This window comes from Macaca thibetana, chromosome 3 (assembly GCF_024542745.1).
Source record: "Macaca thibetana thibetana isolate TM-01 chromosome 3, ASM2454274v1, whole genome shotgun sequence".
Lineage (NCBI taxonomy): Eukaryota > Metazoa > Chordata > Mammalia > Primates > Cercopithecidae > Macaca > Macaca thibetana.
Window position 1 is genome coordinate 144,191,306 of NC_065580.1, and position 19,552 is coordinate 144,210,857.

The 19,552-nt window shown below is 49.5% G+C and overlaps 1 protein-coding gene across 8 annotated transcripts in view; it reads left to right on the forward strand.

Moving 5' to 3' along the window:
- ACTB (actin beta) overlaps positions 1 to 19,552 on the forward strand; it is a 468,316-nt gene that overhangs the window by 13,331 nt on the left and 435,433 nt on the right. The window contains exon 1 of one of the 8 annotated variants that reach the window (XM_050784081.1): positions 430 to 448. The exons of 2 other annotated variants lie outside the window; for them this stretch is intronic. The gene's annotated coding sequence lies outside the window, so the exon portion shown is untranslated. 5 more of the 8 variants (XM_050784091.1, XM_050784122.1, XM_050784096.1 and 2 more) reach the window with 5 other exon arrangements.

Below are 19,552 nucleotides of genomic sequence, written 5' to 3' on the forward strand. Positions count from 1 at the left end.
CGCACAGCAGGTTAGGGGTGGGCAAGCCAGCGAAACTTCATCTGTATTTAGATCCAGTCCCCATGGCTGGTGTTACCACCTGAGCGCCACCTCCTGTCATATCAGCGGTGGGCATTAGATTCTCATAGGAGCACAAACCCTATTGTGAACTGCACATGCGAGGGATGTAGGTTGCACACTCCTTAAGAGAATCTGATGCCTGATGATCTGTCACTTTCTCCCATCACCCCCAGATGGGACCGTCTAGTTGCAGGAAAATAAGCTCAGGCTCCCACTGAGTCTATGATGGTGAGTTGTAGAATTAATTATATATTACAATGTAATAATAATAGAAATAAAATGCATAGTAAATGCAATGCGCTTGAATCATCCTGAAACCATCCCCTACCCCCATCCGTGGAGAAATTGTCTTCTGCGAAACCGGTCTCTGGTGCCAAAAAGGTTGGGGACCGCTTCTGGAAAAGCTGGAAAAGGCAAGGAAACGGATGCTTCACCGGAACCTCTGGAAGGAACCAGCACTGTGGGCCTAATTTACAGACTGTAGGATAATAAATTTGTGTTGCTTCAAGCCACTAAATTTTTGGTAATTTGTTTACAGCAGCAATGGGAAAACTAAGGCCTGCGTTATTCCTATTTTATGAAGAAGCAGATAGCAGAGCTGGGAAACCCCTGGCCTGCTGCCTGCAGCGCCCAGCCTTTCCCCTAGGCCCTCAGGACCAGCAAGGGCGGGACACCTGCTTGGCGCTGGCGCGCGGCCCCTTTAAGAGCACAGGCCGCGCCAGGCGGCGTCCGCGGTTGCCTGGAGACCAGAGCCGGCTCTGGGACGCGGAGAGCCCTGCAACACCTCGCTGGAGCCCGGCGAGGCCTCTGGGCTCCTGGAGCGAGGTGGGCGCCCCAGGCCGCGGTCATGCGTAGCCGGGACAGCGGTGGCGACGGGGTCCTGCTCCTTCCCGGCCGGCCGGACTGACGCGGCCTCCCAGGACCCGAGCACGTGCGTGATGGGCGAGGAGGGCCTAGGCCGGGCCGACCAGTGCAGGGAGCCCGTTCTTCCCGCCTCACCGTAGACAGGGGAGAGAGATGGCCTCTCCTTAAGCCCGGGAGAACAGAGGAAACATTAGGAAACGCGCACTGAGAAACGAAATTGGCTTGATTTGTAGTTCACTTATTTGTAGGTCACTGACAGAGGACCGTAAACCTCGTAGTAAAGGCCCCTCTAAATTTAGAGGTGAGAGCAGCTTGGGCTAGGTGACCCAGGGGCGGCTTCGCTGAGACAGTGGTCGGGCGTGTGAAGGAGCAAGGTGGTGTTTGAAGGAAGAGAGAAAGCTTGGCCGGGCGCGGTGGCTCAGGCCTGTAATCCCAGCACTTTGGGAGGCCGAGACGGGCGGATCACGAGGTCAGGAGATCGAGACCATCCTGGCTAATACGGTGAAATCCCGTCTCTACTAAAAAATACAAAAACCTAGCCGGGCGAGGTGGCGGGCGCCTGTAGTCCCAGCTACTCGGGAGGCTGAGGCAGGAGAATGGCGTAAACCCGGGAGACCGAGCTTGCAGTGAGCTGAGATCCGGCCACTGCACTCCAGCCTGGGTGACAGAGCAAGACTCTGTCTCAAAAAAAAAAAAAAGGAAAGCTCGTAGTAAAGGCCCCTCTAAATTTAGAGGTGAGAGCAGCTTGGGCTAGGTGACCCAACGGCGGCTTCACTGAGACAGTGGTCGGGGGTGTGAAGGAGCAAGGTAGTGTTTGAAGGAAGAGAGAAAGCTTGGCTGGGCCCGGTGGCTCAGGCCTGTAATCCCAGCACTTTTGGGAGGCCGAGGCGGGAGGATCACCTGAGGTTAGGAGTTCGAGATTAGCCTGGCCAACATGGTGAAACCCCGTCTCTACTGAAAATACAAAAATTAGCCAGGAGTGGTGGCGGGCGCCTGTAATCCCAGCTACTTGGGAGGCTAAGGCAGGAGAATAACTTGAACCTGGGAGGCGGAGGTGGCAGTGAGCCGAGATTGCACCACTGCACTCCAGCCGGGGAACAGAGCGAGACCCTGTCTCCATAAATAAATAATGGAGGAAGAGAGAAGGCTGGAGGTGGGTTCAGCTGGAGGCTGGGGTGGCCAGAGGATGGCATCCAGGAAGAAGAGGGCAAGAAGGGCTCACTGCAGCCGTCGGGCCTATGAAAAGGGACCAGACCTGGCCTTCACCACATGGCTCACCTATGCATCCTGCTTGATGGACCAGGGTGCTTTCGGTGGGGCCAGATTAGGAAAGTCGTGAACTATGGCTTTGAAACCCTGCACCGCAGCTCATATGCCAGACAAGCAAAGATATGCGCTGGAAACGGAGCTCGAGCAACGACGCGCTGGAAATACAACTCAAGCAACGATGCGCTGGAAACGCCACTCCAGCACACGGTTCCTGGCTTGTCTCGCATATGAGAGGTGCTCAATCGATGGCAGTGCTAGAGGGAGTAGGAAACCAATGATTTCAAGTTTGAAAACAGGAAAGGGACGAGATAATCACTCAATTTATTGACTTTACTCTGTACCCTGTACTTAGGGATTTTTCTGTGTGTCATCGATTTAATTCTTATGATACAAGGTACTGTTATTTCTATTTGTGAGGCAGAGGAGATTAAGCAACTTGCTTTAGAACACAGCACTTGACCGAGCTCAGTGGCTCATGCCTGCAATCCTAGCACTTTGGGAGGAGAAGGTGGGAAGATTGCTTGAGGCCAGGAGTTCGAAATCAGCCTGGGCAAAACGTAGCAAGACCCCCGTCTCAAAAAAAAAAAAAAAAAAAAAAAAAAAAAAGAAAAGAAAACCGGTGGGTTACAAGCTCACGCTTTGGAGGTCAAGGTGGGCAGATCACAAGGTTGGGAGTTTGAGACCAGCCTGACCAACGCAGTGAAACCCCATCTCTACTAAAAATAAAATTAGCTGAGTGTCGGGGCAGGCGCCTGTAATCCCAGCTACACAGGAGGCTGAAGCAGGAGAATCACTTGAACCCAGGAGGCGGAGGTTGCAGTGAGCTGAGATCTTGCCACTGCACTCCAGCCTGGATGACAGGGCTAGACTCTGTCTGGGAAAAAAACAAAAAACAAAAAAAAAACCCAAACACAGAAGTGGGCCAGGCGCCCACGCCCAGTGGCTTACGCCTGTAATCCCAGCACTTTGGGAGGCTGAGGCGGGCGGATCACCAAGTCAGGAAATTGAGAACATCCTGGCTAACACGGTGAAACCCTGTCTCTACTAAAAGTACAAAAAAAATTAGCCGGGCATGGTGGCGGGTGCCTGTAGTCCCAGCTACTCAGGAGGCTGAGGCAGGAGAATGGCGTGAACCCAGGAGGCAGAGGTTGCAGTGAGCCAAGATAGCGATACTGCACTCCAGCCTGCACAAAAAACCACAGAACTGGTAATGGACAGTGCAGGACCCTGAATCCAGCTCTTGCACACTTTACAATGCTGACCTATAAGGAGAGGGGCTTTTTTTTTTTTTTTTTTTTTTTTTTGAGACAGAGTCTCACTCTGTTGCCCAGGCTGGAGTGCAGTGGCATGATCTCGGCTCACTGCAACCTCCACCTCCTAAGTTCAAGAGATTCTCCTGCCTCAGCCTCCTGAGTAGCTGGGATTACAGGCATGTGCCACCATGCCTGGCTAATTTTTTGTATTTTTAGTAGAGATGGGGTTTCAGCGTGTTAGCCAGGGTGGTCTTGATCTCCTGACATGGTGATCTGCCCACCTCGGCCTCCCAAAGTGCTGGGATTTGAAGGGGTGGCCTGCCCCTCCACACCTGTGGGTGTTTCTCGTAAGGTGGAACGAGAGACTTGAGAAAAGAAATAAGACACAGAGACAAAGTATAGAGAAAGAAAAGCGGGGGCCCAGGGGACCGGCGCTCAGCTTACAGAGGACCCACGCCGGCACCGGCCTCTGAGTTCCCTTAGTATTTATAGATAATTATCTTTACCATCTTAAAGATAAGGGAGTGGCAGGACAATAGGATCATTTTTAGGGAGGAAATTAGCAGTAAGACATAAGAACAAGGATCTGTGACATGAATAAGTTTAAAGGAAAATCCTGTGCCTTGAGATAAACCTTTTAGCAACATTGTTTCATCCTATCACATGGGGATAAACCTTGGACAATACCTAGCTTTTCTAGGAACAAAGTCACACCCTGCACGCCCAAAATCCATTAAACCTTGAGTTACCACAGCACATGTCTCTTGCAAGGACAAGGTCACAGATTAACAGCATCTCAAATACAGAACAAAATGGAGTCTCTTATGTCTACTTCTTTCTATATAGACACAGTAACAGGCTGATCTCTTTCTTTTCCCCACAGGGATTACAGGCATGAGCTACCACCCGGCGGGAGAGGGGCTTTTAAAGTGTGAATTGGCTGCACGCAAGACCTGAGAGGTTAAGTAGCCTTTTTCATGTGTAGGGATACCTTTCAAGAAACCATGCTAGACAATGGTTCCAACTTAAATAATTTTTAGGGCCAGGTGCAGTGGCTCACACCTATAATCCCAGCACTTTGGGTGGCTGAGACAGGTGGATTGCTTGAGCTCAGGAGTTCCAGACCAGCTGGGGCAACATAGCAAGACCCTGTCTCTACAAAAAATTACCAGGTGTGGTGATGCATGCCTGTGGTCCCAGCTACTTGGGAGGCTGAGGTGGAAGGATTGCCTGAGCATGGGAGATTGAGGCTGCAGTGAGCCGTGATTGTGTCACTGTGCTCCAACCTGGGTGACAGAGTGAGACTCTGTCTCAAAAATAAAAAAAGTTTGGGGCCAGGCGCGGTGGCTCAAGCCTGTAATCCCAGCACTTTGGGAGGCCGAGACGGGCGGATCACGAGGTCAGCAGATCGAGACCATCCTGGCTAACACGGTGAAACCCCGTCTCTACTAAAAAATACAAAAAACTAGCTGGGCGAGGTGGCGGGCGCCTGTAGTCCCAGCTACTCGGGAGGCTGAGGCAGGAGAATGGTGTAAACCCGGAAGGCGGAGCTTGCAGTGAACTGAGATCCGGCCACTGCACTCCAGCCTGGGCGACATAGCGAGACTCCGTCTCAAAAAAAAAAAAAAAAAAAAAAAGTTTGGGAACAACCAATGCAGTGTTGAGGTTGTATATTTATAAACTGATGGTGCTTGAAACTTGTAATTATTATGATTTTTGAGACAGAGTCTTGCTCTGTTAGACTGGAGTGCAGTGGTGTGATCTCCCGACCTCCCAGGCTCAAGCAGTCCTCCCACCTGAGCCTCCCGAGTAGCTGGGACTACAGGCATGTGCCACCACGCCTGGCTAATTTATTTTTATTTTTTTAGAGAAGGGGCGTCTCACTACATTGCCTAGGCTGATCTCGACCTCCTGGACTCATGATCCTCCCGCCTCGGCCTCCCCAAAGTGCTGAGATTGCAGGTGTGAGCCGCCACACCCGGCCCTGATAACTAATTTTTCAGACTTTGGCAGGGGAATGATAATGACATTGTGTTGTAAAACTAAAATTTTGGCCGGGCGCGGTGGCTCAAGCCTGTAATCCCAGCACTTTGGGAGGCCGAGGCGGGCGGATCACGAGGTCAGGAGATCGAGACCATCCTGGCTAACACAGTGAAACCCCGTCTCTACTAAAAAAATACAAAAAAAAAACTAGCCGGGCGAGGTGGCGGGCGCCTGTAGTCCCAGCTATTCGGGAGGCTGAGGCAGGAGAATGGCGTAAACCCGGGAGGCGGAGCTTGCAGTGAGCTGAGATCCGGCCACTGCACTCCAGCCTGGGCGACGAGACTCCGTCTCAAAAAAAAAAAACAAAAAAACAAAAAAACAAAAAAAAACCTAAAATTTTAACTACAAATGAAAACCCCAAGTGTTTGGAGATGTAATTTTTATTTTTCAGATAAAACTCATCAGTGCTTTGAAACGAGCAGCTCTGAACCAAAGGAATCATTTGATTCAAGTAACCATTGAATCTTCCCAAGGCAATGGTGAAAGAAAAGAAAAAAACAGACAAAAGAGGGAACAAGTCGGCCCGCTCTCCCTCATCTCTCTCTGATAATCTAGACTTTTCCAAACAAGATGGCAACACCACTAGGCAAGAGATGTCCCCAGCTGGCATCCCATTGCTGGGAATGCAGCTTAACGAAGCGAAACCCAAAAAAGACCCCCGAAACGTTCAGCAGAATGAAGATGCCACCCAATACGAAGAGTCCATTCTGACCAAACTCATCGTGGAAAGGTGATTTTAATGGGGGTGCCATAGGGTATCACACTGCCAGTCAGGCAGTGTATTTTATTTTATTTTGAGACGGAGTTTCACTGTGTCGTTCAGGCTGGAATGCAGTGGTGCGATCATGGCTCACTGCAACCTCCGCCTCCCGTGTTCAAGCAATTCTCCTGCCTCAGCCTCCTGAGTAGCTGAGATTACAGACGCCCAGCATCACACCCAGCTAATTTTTGTACTTTTAGTAGAGACAGGGTTTTACCATGTTGGCCAGGCTGGTCTCGAACTCCTGACTTCAGGTAAGCCACCTGCCTCAGCCTCCCAAACTGCTGGGATTACAGACATAATCTGTGCCTGGCCTGAAGGTAATTTTATGTATTTAAAAAAATTATTGGGCTGGGCACGGTGGCTCAAGCCTGTAATCCCAGCACTTTGGGAGGCCGAGATGGGCGGATCACGAGGTCAGGAGATCGAGACCATCCTGGCTAACACGGTGAAACCCCGTCTCTACTAAAAAATACAAAAAAATTAGCTGGGTATGTTGGCGGGCACCTGTAGTCCCAGCTACTCGGGAGATTGAGGCAGGAGAATGGCGTAAATCCGGGAGGCAGAGCTTGCAGTGAGCTGAGATCCAGCCACTGCACTCCAGCCTGGGTGACAGAGCGAGACTCCGTCTCAAAAAAAAAAAAAAAAATTATTGTATTTTAGATTTAGGGGTTTACATGTGCAGGTTACAAGGGCATGTTGTGTGATGCTAAGATTTGGGCTTCTAGTAAGCCCATCACTCAAGTGGCAAATGTAGAGCCCCATGGCATATATATATAGAGAGAGTTTATTGTGGTGAAACATATATAACAAAATGTACTATCTTAATTATTTTAAGTGTGCAATTCAATGGCATTAAGTACATTCACAGTATTGTACAACCATCTATTAAATAGTAACTCCAGGCCAGGTCCAGTGGTTCAAGCCTGTAATCCAAGCACTTTGGGAGGATGAGGTGGGTGGATCACTTGAGGTCAGGAGTTTGAGACCAGCCTGGCCAACATGGTGAAACCCCCTCTCTACTGAAAACACAATAATTAGCTGGGCATGGTGACATGGGACTGTCATCCCAGCTACTCAGGAGACTGAGGCGGGAGAATCACTTGAACGCGGGAGAATCACTTGAACGCGGGAGGCGGAGTTTGCAGTGAGCCGAGATCACGCCACTGTACTCCAGCCTGAATGACAGAGTGAAACTCCGTCTCGAAATAAAACCCGAAAAAAAACAAAACAAAACACAAAACCCCAAACTCTTTCATTCCTCATCCCACCTTGAAACCCCTGGTGACCTATTCCACTTTCTAGCTCTGTGTGTGTGTGTGTGTGTGTGTGTGTGTGTGTATATATATTTTCAACTTCATTCTTCCCATTACGTAGTTATATATTTTAACCCACTGTCACCTGGGTGTATTCACATTGTTCATTACCTTGAATTCCCTTTATTTCTCTGTAGCTATGAAGGGGAGAAAGTTCGTGGGCTGTACGAGGGAAAAGGCTTCGCAGTCTTTCAAGGCGGTTGTACCTATCGTGTGAGTTGCGCGTTTGAGAACCTGCAGGAGGGGGAGGAAGGTGTGGGGTGATGGTCAGAGATTTGCAAATCTTCAGTAAAATCCACTGACGCTTCAAAAGAAATTGGAAGCTCTTCATGCTGATTTTATTCTGAACCCTGATTACCTATTTAAGGTAAAAATAATGCTCAGTATAATACAAGTTATTTTAGATTTGTTTCTTTTCCTGATTACTTTATTTTTTCTTGAGACAGGGTCTCACTGTCACCCAAGCTGGAGTGCAGTGGCACAGTCATAGCTCATTGTGGCCTTGACCTCCTGGAGTCAAAGGATCCTCCCTCCTCAGCCTCTCGAATAGCTGAGACTACAGGCGTGCACTACCACGCCTGGCTAATTAAATTTTTTTTTCTTGGTAGAGACAAGGACTTGCTGTGTTGCCAGGGCTGATCTTGAACTCCTGGGCACAAGTGATCCTCCTGCCTCAGACTCCTAAAGTGCTGGGATTGCACGTGTGAGCCCCCACACCCAGTTGAGAACACATTTTTGTAGCTGAGGTCATCCTTAGGTCATGAAGATGAGGACCTCTTAGATCCTTTTTAGAGAAGGATGGATCCCAGCGTGGAGCCAGCTCAAAGTAGGACTCAGTAGGACGCAGCTGCTGCTGAGTGCACAGACAAGCATCTTCACACACGAGAAACTGGGATAAGGCAGCTGTGGGAGACCATCATCAGCGGCCGGCCAGGCGCGGTGGCTCCTGCCTATAATCCCAGCACTTTGGGAGGCCAAGGTGGGCGTGTTGCTTGAGCTCAGGATTGCAAGACCAGCCTGGCCAACACAGTGAAATCCCGTCTCTACAAAAAATACAAAAACTAGCTGGGCATGGTGGTGGATGCCTGTAGTCCCAGCTACTCGGGAGGCTGAAGTGGGAGGATTGCTGGAGCCTGGGAGGTCGAGGCTGTAGTGAGCTATGATCACACCACTGCACTCCAGCCTGGGTGACAGAACCAGACCCCATCTCAAATGTCAGCTGCATTCTAAGCATTTGTCGTTGCTTTGTTTTGAAGGGTATGTTTTCAGAAGGACTCATGCATGGACAAGGGACTTATATTTGGGCCGATGGATTAAAATGCGAGGTGAGGCATATAACCAGTTATAGTTCTAAACTGTGATTGTTGGATGGAACAATCAGTTTCCCACAATTGAACAGACTGTTTTCGTGGATGTAGATCAGCATATAGGTTAAGAGAAATTCACAAAATCAGAGGATCTAGTAATTCATGACAGCACCGGACCCAGGAGGAATTGTTATTGGTTCCATTTGTGTGTTCTAGAGGTATTCCACGCCTTCTCAGCACAGAGAGCACACAAACATGTATGCAGCTTGTCCTACTTTTTTTTTTTTTTGGAGACAGGGTCTTGCTGTTCTGCCGAGGCTGGAGTACAGTGGTGCAATCATGACTCACGGCAGCCTGGACCTTCTGTACCCTGTCTTGCTTTTCACACACACACACAGTTTATTACACACTCTCTTTGGCACATTTACTTAGTTAGTCTGACATGGGGTCTTGCTCTGTCACCCAGGCTGAAGTGCAGTGGTGAGATCATGACTCACGGCAGCCTCAAACTCCCAGGCTCAAGCGATCCTCTCGGCTCAGCCTGCTGAGTAGCTGAGACTACAGGTGTGCTCCACGGCGCCCGGCTAATTTATTTTTACTTTTTTTTTTTTTTTTTTTTAGAGACAGGGTCTTGCTGTGTTGCCCAGGCTGGTCTCGAACTCCTGGGCTTAAGCGATCCTCCCACATCGGCCTCCCAAAGTGTTGGGGATTATAGGCGTGAGCCACCGCACCTGGCCTGTACCTTTAATTTTGAGATGAAACCATATCCATGGATGCAGATCTGTTTTTACTGGCTGCGTGTATTCCATTATGTGGCGTTCATTTCACCTGTCTTGCAGGGTTGAGGAGAATGTGTATTTTTAAACGGATTGCAAGGACCAAATTGTTCTCCAAGGGATTGTACCAGGCTCAATTCCCACCCACAAAGTGAGTGAGCGCCTGAAATGCTATTCTAAAATTCTAAAATGCAGAGTTGCTAACAGATGGTGTTTATAAATGGTAATGATGACATTTAAAACACATGCGCATAATGCACTTATTCAAATAACACCCAGGCAATGATGGAGTCAAGTTTGGGCCGGGAAGCCAACTGCAGCTGGGCGGTGAGAGGAGCAGGGAGAGAGAGGGAGGGACTGGCCCTCACTGGCGGGGCGAGGAGGATCTCCAAGTTCCAGGGGAGCCTGAGGATTGGGCCCCCACCTTGGATTCATGCCAGCTCCCTTCCCATGGGACAGCGACTGACATGCAAGGTTTCTGGTCCTTATTTTATTCTATTTATTTTATTTTATTTTTGAGACAGAGTCTTGCTCTGTCGCCCAGGCTGGAGTGCAGTGGCGGGATCTCGGCTCACCGCAACCTCCACCTCCTGGGTTCAAGCAATTCTCCTGCCAGAGTAGCTGGGATTACAGACACGCGCCACCACGCCCGGCTAATTTTTGTATTTTTAGTAGAGACGGGGTTTCGCCATGTTGGCCAGGCTGGTCTCAAACCCCTGACTTCAGGTCATCTGCCCACCTCAGCCTCCCAAAGTGCAGGGATTACAGGCGTGAGCCACCGCACCGGGCCAATTTCTGGTCTTTAAATGGCGATTTACCAAGAACCCCCCTGTGCCTCATTGTCTCGGGAAACTCTCGGCAGGTGGGGAGGTCGTTTTTTGCAGGCACAGATCCCCACTCCAGCGCAGTTGGGGGCTTTTGGGCAGGACTCCGGGGTCTCCTAGAAGCATCCTCAGAGAGAGGCCGGCTGGCCTCATGGGTCCTGGCTAGTGGTCAGGCCAGGCTGTGCTGCCCCTCTTCTCTGCTGACTTGGCTGCCTCCAGGGAGTTCGGGTTCCTGGAAGAGGACCCGACGCTGCTGCGTGGTGTGCAGGTGCTGCCTGCTGCCCACTCAGACGTCCTGGGCAGAGCGGGTTCCCTAGCAGGTGCCCCTGGGGCAGGCTGTTGACTGACTTGTTTACAGAATATTTTGATGACCTGTGGCAGAAAGAGGGATTGTCTGACCGGGTGCGGTGGCTCATGCCTGTAATCCCAGCACTTTGGGAGGCCGAGGCAGGCAGATCACCTGAGGTCAGGAGTTTGAGACCAGCCTGGCCAATATGGTGAAACCCCGTCTCTACTAAAACTACAAAAATGTGCTGCGCGTGGTGGTGGGCGCCAGTAATCCCAGCTACTCGGGAGGCTGAGGTGGGAGAATTGCTCAAACCTGGGAGGCACAGTTTGCAGTGAGCCGAGACTGCACCATCGCACTCAGCCTGGGCAACAAGAGCAATCCTCCCTCTTGGGGAAAAAAAAAAAGGAAAAAGAAAGAGGGACTTCCCCAGTCATCACTAAGCCTGGAGGGAACAGTGAATTCACTTCCTTCGAGTGGGGTTTTTTTTTTTTTTTCCTCCATTAGACACAGGATCTTGCTCTGTCGCCCAGGCTGGAATGCAGTGGTCATAGTTCACTGCAGCCTCAACCTCCTGGGCTCAACAGATCCTCTCACCTCAGCACCCCCAAAGTGCTGGGATTATAGGCGTGCACCACTGCACCTTGGTGGCATGCACCTGTAGTCCCAGCTACTTGGGAGGCCAAGGTGGGAGGATCACTTGAGGCTGGGAGTTTGAGACCAGACCAGCCTGGGCAACATAGAGAAACCCCATCTCCACAAAATATTTAAAAATTAGTGAGGCTTGTGGCACACACACGCCTGTAGTGCAGCTATTTGGGGGGCTGTGGTGGGAGGATCACTTGAGCCCGGGAGGTCGAGGCTGCAGTGAGCTGTGATTGTGCCGCTGCACTCCAACCTAGGTGACAGAGTGAGACCCTGTCTCAAAAAAAAAAAAAAAAAAAAAAAAAAAAAAAAAAAAAAAAAAAAAAAAAGGCCGGGCGCGGTGGCTCAAGCCTGTAATCCCAGCACTTTGGGAGGCCGAGACGGGCGGATCACGAGGTCAGGAGATCAAGACCATCCTGGCTAACACGGTGAAACCCCATCTCTACTAAAGAAATACAAAAAAAACTAGCTGGGCGAGGTGGCGGGCGCCTGTAGTCCCAGCTACTCGGGAGGCTGAGGCAGGAGAATGGCGTAAACCCGGGAGGCGGAGCTTGCAGTGAGCTGAGATCCGGCCACTGCACTCCAGCCTGGGCGACAGAGCCAGACTCCCTCTCAAAAAAAAAAAAAAAAAAAAAAAGGCGGGCATGATGGCTCACGCCTGTTAATCCCAGCCCTTTGGGAGGCTGAGGCGGATGGAACACCTGAGCTCAGGAGTTCGAGACCAGCCTGGCCAACATGGCAAAACCCCATTTGTACTAAAAATACAAAAAAATCAGCAGGGCGTGGTGGTGGGCACCTGTAATCCCAGCTACTTTAGAGGCTGAGGCAGGAGAATTGCTTGAACCCAGGAGGCAGAGGTTGCAGTGAGCCGAGATGGCACCATCGTACTCCAGTCTGGGCAACAGAGTGAGCTCTGTCTCAAAAATAAAAACAAAAACAAATTAAATAAATAAAATATTTTTCTAGAGACAGGTCTCCCTACGTTGCCCAGGCTGGCCTCAAATTCCTGGCCTCAAGCAGTCCTCCCCCCACGGTCTCCCAAAGTGCTGTGATTACAGGTGTGAGCCACTGTGCCCTGCCAAGGTGGGTTCTAAGAATTCGAAGTTCCCCGGGTCAGGATTGGAAGCCAGTGACTTTCCAACGTCACCTGCTCGCTCCTTCGAGCTGGGTCGACCTGCAAACTCCCAGATATTTCCTCCTGCCTGAGCTTCCGCCCAGCGGTCGGGTCGGATGAGAGAGGATGGGAAATGCAGACAAGGAAGAGAGAGAATGCGAGGGGGATGTTCAGTGCGTGTCCACAAGAGAGGCAAGAACAGAGTCAGAGGTCAGGCAGCTCCTGGAACCGCCCACAGGACTAGGGATTCCCGCCCCCGCCCCCAGCGCTTCCTTCTGTCACCCCATGGCCGTTCTGCTTCAGGGCGACTTTGTGAAGAACGTCCCGATGAACCACAGCGTGTACACGTGGCCGGACGGCAGCATGTACGAAGGCGAAGTGGTCAACGGCATGAGGAACGGGTTCGGGATGTTCAAGTGCAGCACCCAGCGCGTGTCCTACATCGGCCACTGGTGCAATGGCAGGCGGCACGGGAAGGTGGGCGGGGCGGCTCCGTGGAGGGCGGGGGGGGGGAGGGGCGGGGGGGGGGAGGGGCAGGGCGGGGCAGAAAGGGGGTGGGGTGGCCATGTGGAGGGCAGGGGAGGGGCTGGGCGGCCACATGGAGACAGAAGGGGGTAGGGGCTAGCGGCGCTGTCCAGGGCATATTCACTTTTTGTTTATTGAGGTGAAATTCACATCGTGTAAATTAAGCATTTTATTAATTTTTTTTTTTTTTTTGAGAGGGAGTCTGTCACCGAGGCTGGGGTGCAGTGGCGCGATCTCAGTTCACTGCAACCTCCGCCTCCTGGGTTCAAGCAATTCTCCTGCCTCAGCCTCCCGAGTTGCTGGGACTACAGGTGTGCACCACCACGCCCAGCTAGTTTTTGTATTTTTAGTAGAGACAGGGTTTTGCCATGTTGGCCAGGATGGTCTCAAACTCCTGACCTCAAGTGATCCACCCGCCTCGGCCTTCCAAAGTGCTGGGATTACAGGCGTGCGCCACTGTGCCTGGACATATGCAGGCTTTAATAGGCTATTTATTGAGTTGTGTTGTTGTTATGTGTGTGTGTGTGTGTGTGTTAGCTTACACAGATTGCTTGAGCCATATTGGAGGGATTGGGCACAGTGACTTCCAGACAGCAGCATCTGAATGGTTGCAGGAAGGAATGAGTTTGCCTGATCGTGAGAGAGAAGATAGAAACATTCTCTCTCTGTTTCTGTCTCTCACACACACAGATAAACCTGTGAAAAAGCCTTTTGAGGCTTTTCAGTGTAGATCAAACAAAGGGTACACTATGCTCACTTACACTTGGAGGCAGTAAAATGAGGAGGATGTCCAAATGGCTAAAACAACAATGGTTCTGGTGCCTAGGAGAGAGTGACCTTCCGTTACATGGAAGGCTCAACTGTTCACTCCAAGTGGCAACAGACAGGATTTCTTTAGGTACTTAATTGACTAATAGTTACTGGATATAATGAATAGACTTGAATATGATGAGTGCAGTCATTCTGTGCCGTAATATGACACTTTTTATTTTATTTTATTTTGAGGCGGAGTCTCGCTCTATTGCCCAGGCTGGAGTGCAGTGTGGCACGATCTGGGCTCACTGCAACCTCTGTCTCCCAGGTTCAAGCGATTCTCCTGCCTCAACCTCCCAAGTAGCTGGATTACAGGCGTGTGCCACCACACCTGGCTAATTTTTGTATTTTTAGTAGAGACGGGATTTCACCATGTTGGCCAGGCAGATCTTGAACTCCTGACCTTGTGATCCGCCCACCTTGGCCTCCCAAAGTGCTGGGATTACAGATGTGAGCCACCGTGCCTGGTCAATAAGGCACTTTATTAAGGAGAAATTGATTTGTGACATTATCTCATTTCCCTTGTGTAGCAGTTTTACCATTTTCTTGACAGCAAAACAGAAAAATAACAGGATATATGTCTTGCTTACATATGGCATTGACCTCTGTGTAGGTCCTAGTTTTTAAGTTGATATCCTTACATTTGACAAAGCGTTTGTGTCGTGAGGTTTGATGGTTATGAAGATGATATTATTTGTTTCAGGGCTCCATTTATTACAATCAAGAGGGTACGTGTTGGCACAAGGGAGACTGGGTGCAAAACATCAAAAAGGGCTACCATTAAGATGGTAGGTATGACTATGGCTGCGCTTGGGGTATGGGCAAAGAAGTGTTTGTGGGCCCAAATAATGTTCACTTTGGATATTTAAAAGTAAGGTGCAAAAGTTGCGCAGAACATTTTCTCTCTAAGCATAGTGAATTTTTTTTTTTTTTTTTTTTTTTTGAGACGCAGTCTCGCTCTGTCACCCAGGCTGGAGTGCAGTGGTGCCATCTCGGCTCACTGCAACCTCCACCTTCTGGGTTTAAGCAATTCTCCTGCCATGATCGCACCACCGCACTCCAGCCTGAGTGACACAGTGAGATCCCATCTCAAAAACTGGCCAAATATTAACTAATCATGATACAATAGGGAATTATTAAAAGATTTTAAAAACCTGGCTCTTACCCACTTTGTCACCTTATTAAATAGTCAGAAGGTTTAATAAAGTGACTCATTCTGCTCCCTTAGGACCTCATGCCTACCTATCTATCTATCGATCTATGGATCTGCCTACCTACCTATCTATTTATTTGACAGTCTCACTCTGTTGCCCAGGCTCGAATGCAGTGGCATGATCTTGGCTCATTGCAACCTCCACCTTCTGAGTTCAAGCGATTCTCCTGCCTCAGCCTCCCGAGTAGCTGGGATTACAGGTGCCCACCACCATGCCTGGCTAATTTTTGTTTGTTGTTTTTGTTTTCGAGATGGAATTTCGCTCTTGTTGCCCAGGCTGGAGTGCAATGGTGCAATCTCAGCTCACCGCAACCTCTACCTCCTGGGTTCAAGCAATTCTCCTGCCTTAGCCTCTCAAGTAGCTGGGATTACAGGCATGCGCCACCACGCCTGGCTAATTTTGTATTTTTAGTAGAGAGGGGGTTTCTCCTTATTAGTCAGGTTGGTCTCGAACTCCTCACCTCAGGTGATCCTCCAGCCTCGGCCTCCCAAAGTGCTGGGATTCCAGGCGTGAGCCACCGCGCCCAGCCTGAATTTAAATACAGAGAAGATTGTATAGGTACAAGGGGTAGATTTCTTCAAAGGAGCTCAAGGGGAGTGTTTAAAAGAATGTCTTAAAGGTAAACATTGTGTAGGAGGTAACTGATTGCTTTTCTTCGGTTTCTTTCATCCTAGTTATAAATCTGGAAATATATACGAAGGCCAGTGGGAAGACAACATGCGCCACGGGGAGGGGAGGATGAGGTGGCTGACCGCCAACGAAGAGTACACCGGGCGGTGGGAAAGGGGCCTCCAGGTACGCCCGGGCGGGGGAGCAGTTTATACCCAGAGGTGGACACTCCACCGATTCTCAACACATGTATTATGTCTTTTCGGGTTTTTTTTTTTTTTTTTTTTTTTTTTGAGACAGAGTCTCTCTCTCTGTCGCCCAGGCTGGAGTGCAGTGATGCAATCTCGGCTCACTGCAGCCTCTACCTCCCAGGTTCAAGCAGTTCTCCTGCCTCAGCCTCTGGAGTAGCTGAGATTACAGGCACCCGCCACCATGACCTGGCTAATTGTTGTTTTTGTATTTTTAGTAGGGACGGGGTTTCACCATGTTGACCAGGTTGGATTCGAACTCCTGACCTCAAGTGATCTGCATGCCTCAGCCTCCTAAGGTGCTAGGATTACAGGCATGAGCCACCACACCCAGCCTGTTTGTTTGTTTTTAGAGACAGAGTCTTGCTCTGTTGCCCAGGCTGGAGTGCAGTAGCGTGATCTCAGCTCACTGCAGCCTCCACCTCTTGGGTTCAAGCAATTCTCCTGCCTCAGCCTCTGGAGTAGCTGAGATTACAGGCACCCACCACCAAGTCCCGGCTAATTTGGTTTTTTTTTTTTTGTATTTTTAGTAGAGACGGGTTTTCACCATGTTGGCCAGGCTGGTCTCGAACTCCTTTGTATCTAAGCTGAGGGGCAGGTGTTATTTCTGTTTTACGGATGAGGAACTTACAGGGCTTAAATCATCTGCCTTAGTTCGAAAGACTCGTTAATAAGCAGCTGAGCTGAAATTGAACCCAAGTCTGTGCGGCTCCAGAGTCCAAGTTCTTTGCCCTTTCCAGTTTTCATTGCATTTATCATAATTTTGAGGGGATTCGGGTAAAGAGAGAAACTGCTTTGCGCATGTCTCATGGCCGTCTGCTTTTTTTCAGAATGGCTTTGGAACACACATGTGGTTTCTAAAGAGAATCCCCAGTTCCCAGTATCCCTTGAGAAATGAATACATAGGGGAGTTTGTAAACGGACATCGTCATGGACGTGGCAAGTTTTATCACGCCAGTGGAGCCGTGTATGACGGAGAATGGGTTTCCAAAAAGAAACATGGCACGGTGAGTACAGACCTGGGAAGATTGCATTTCAAACAATGATGGAAAGCCATTGAAATGATGTAAAGCCATTGACATGTCCCAGTATAATTGCAGATTTGTCTATTTCTGCTTTCAGTTCTGTCAATTTCGCTTCATATATTTGAAGTTTGTTGTTCGGGGCGCACATGTGGAGGGTCATTATGCATTGGTGCTCTGGCTCTTTTGATCATCACGTAATTTCCTATTAACCCTGCTAATTTTCTTTCTTTCTGAGACGCAGTCTTGCTCTGTTGCCCAGGCTGGAGTACAGTGGTGCGATCTCAGCTCACTACAACCTCCGCTTCCCGGGTTCAAGTGATTCTCCTTCCTCAGACTCATGAGTAGCTGGGATTACAGGTGCAGGCCACCATGCCTGGCTAATTTTTGTATTTTTAGTAGAGACCGGGTTTCGTCTTGTTGGCCAGGCTGGTCTCGAACTCCTGGCCTCAAGTGATCTGCCCACCTCAGCCTCCCAGGGTGCTGGGATTACAGGTGTGAGCCACCACACCTGGCCAACCCTGGTAATTTTTGTTTCTCTGAGGTCTATTTTGTCTGTGGTAAATATAGGCACTCTAGATACCTTTTTAATTTTAATTGTGGTAAAGTACACATAAGATTTACCATCTTAATCATTTCTAAGTGCACAGTCCAGTGGCATGAAGTATATTCGCATTGTTGTGCCACCATCACCATCCATCTACAGAACTCTTTTAGACAAAAGGCATGTCATTCTCTATTAAATTGCATTATCTATTTTATATAGGATAACTTACTGTTTTGCTAAAGTGATTACATGACTTTTTTTCTTTTTCTTTTTTTTTTTTTTGAGACAGAGTTTCACTCTGTCACCCAGGCTGGAGTGCAGTGGTGCGATCTCGGCTCACTGCAACCTCCGCCTCCCGGTTCAAGTGATTCTTGTGCCTCAGCCACTAGAGTAGCTGGGATTACACGTGTGCGCCACCACGCCCGGCTCTTTTTTTTTTTTTTTTAAGTAGTTTCAGGGGTTTTGCCACGTTTGCCAAGCTGGTCTCCTGGTCTCAAGTGATCCTCCCGCCTTTGCCTCCCAAAGTGCTGGGATTACAGGCATGAGCCACTGTGCCCAGCAAAATATTTTCAGTGGTCACTGATTTCCTGTATATTTAGTGGTTATTTAATCAGTTTTTGGTGTGTGTGTGTGTGTGTGTGCGCGTAAGAGGGTGGTTTTAGTTTGCCAGTAACAGACAATCTACTGTTGTCTGCCATGTGTAATACAGAATACTGTAGGCTTCAAGGTTGGTTTAATTCAGCATCTCAGAGCTGTTAGGATTTCTCTTCCATCTATCCACGATACCTCCCACCATGTCACTTTCACCCTTGTGTTTTTCTTCCCTCGTGATTGCAAGTTGGCTGCTGTGGTTCCAGCCTTCACATCCGCATACCATACTAACTAGAAGAAAAGGAGGAACTTTTGATAGAAGCTCTCTAAAAAGGTCTTTCACTTCACAGAGCCAAATAGGGTCATTTGCCCACTTCTGAATCAGTAACTGACTATTGGCCTGGGTTTGACAAATCTCAGGGAGTCTTGGCCAGGCATGGTCGCTCAGGCCTGTAATCCCAGCCCTTTGGGAGGCTGAAGTGGACGGATCAGTTGAGGTCAGGAGTTTGAGACCAGCCTGGCCAACATGATGAAACCCCCATCTCTACTAAAACGACAAAAATTAGCTGGGCGTGGTGGTGCACGCACGTAATCCCAGCCACTCAGGAGGCTGAGGAAGGAGAATTGCTTGAACCCAGGAAGCGGAGGTTGCAGTGAGTCAAGATTGTGCTACTCACTCCAGCCTGAGTGACACCAAGGCTCCGTCTCAAAAAAAAAAAAAAAAAAAGGCCAGCTACTGTGGCTCACACCTGTAATCCTAGCACTTTGGGAGGCCAAGGTGGGTGGATCACGAGGTCAGGAGATCGAGACCATCCTGGCTAACATGCTGAATCCCCGTCTCTACTAAAAATACAAAAAAATTAGCCTGGCGTGGTGGCGGGCGCCTGTAGTCCCAGCTACTCGGGAGGCTGAGGCAGGAGAATCATTTGAACCTGGGAGGCAGAGGTTGCAGTGAGGTGAGATCACGCCACTGCACTCCAGCCTGGGCCACAGAGTGAGACTTCGTCTCAAAAAAAAAAAAAAAAAAGGGAGTCTCTTGTGTGTGATGGGTATTCTGCTGGTTACTAGCCTAGTTTAATAAGACACATTCTGTGGCCTAAAGGTGCTTAAAGTTGGGGAAAGATTGTGGGGGAGATAGAGGGGAGGAGGAGAAATAGGAGAAGGAGGAAGAGAGAGAGAACTTACACAGTGCGTGAGACCCAGGAGCCTGACTGTATGTGGAGTAAGTGTGTATTTTCACAACAAAAAGCTCCAAACTCTTGAAAAAACTATCAATGTACATATACCCATGTTTTTCTTTCTATCTTTTTTTTTTTTGAGACAGAGTCTCACTCTGTTACCCACGCTGGAGTGCAGTGGCGCAATCTCGGCTCACTGCAACCTCTGCCTCCCAGGTTCAAGCAATTCTCCTGCCTCAGCCTCCTGAGTAGCTAGGATGACAGGTGCCTGCCACCATGCCCTGCTAA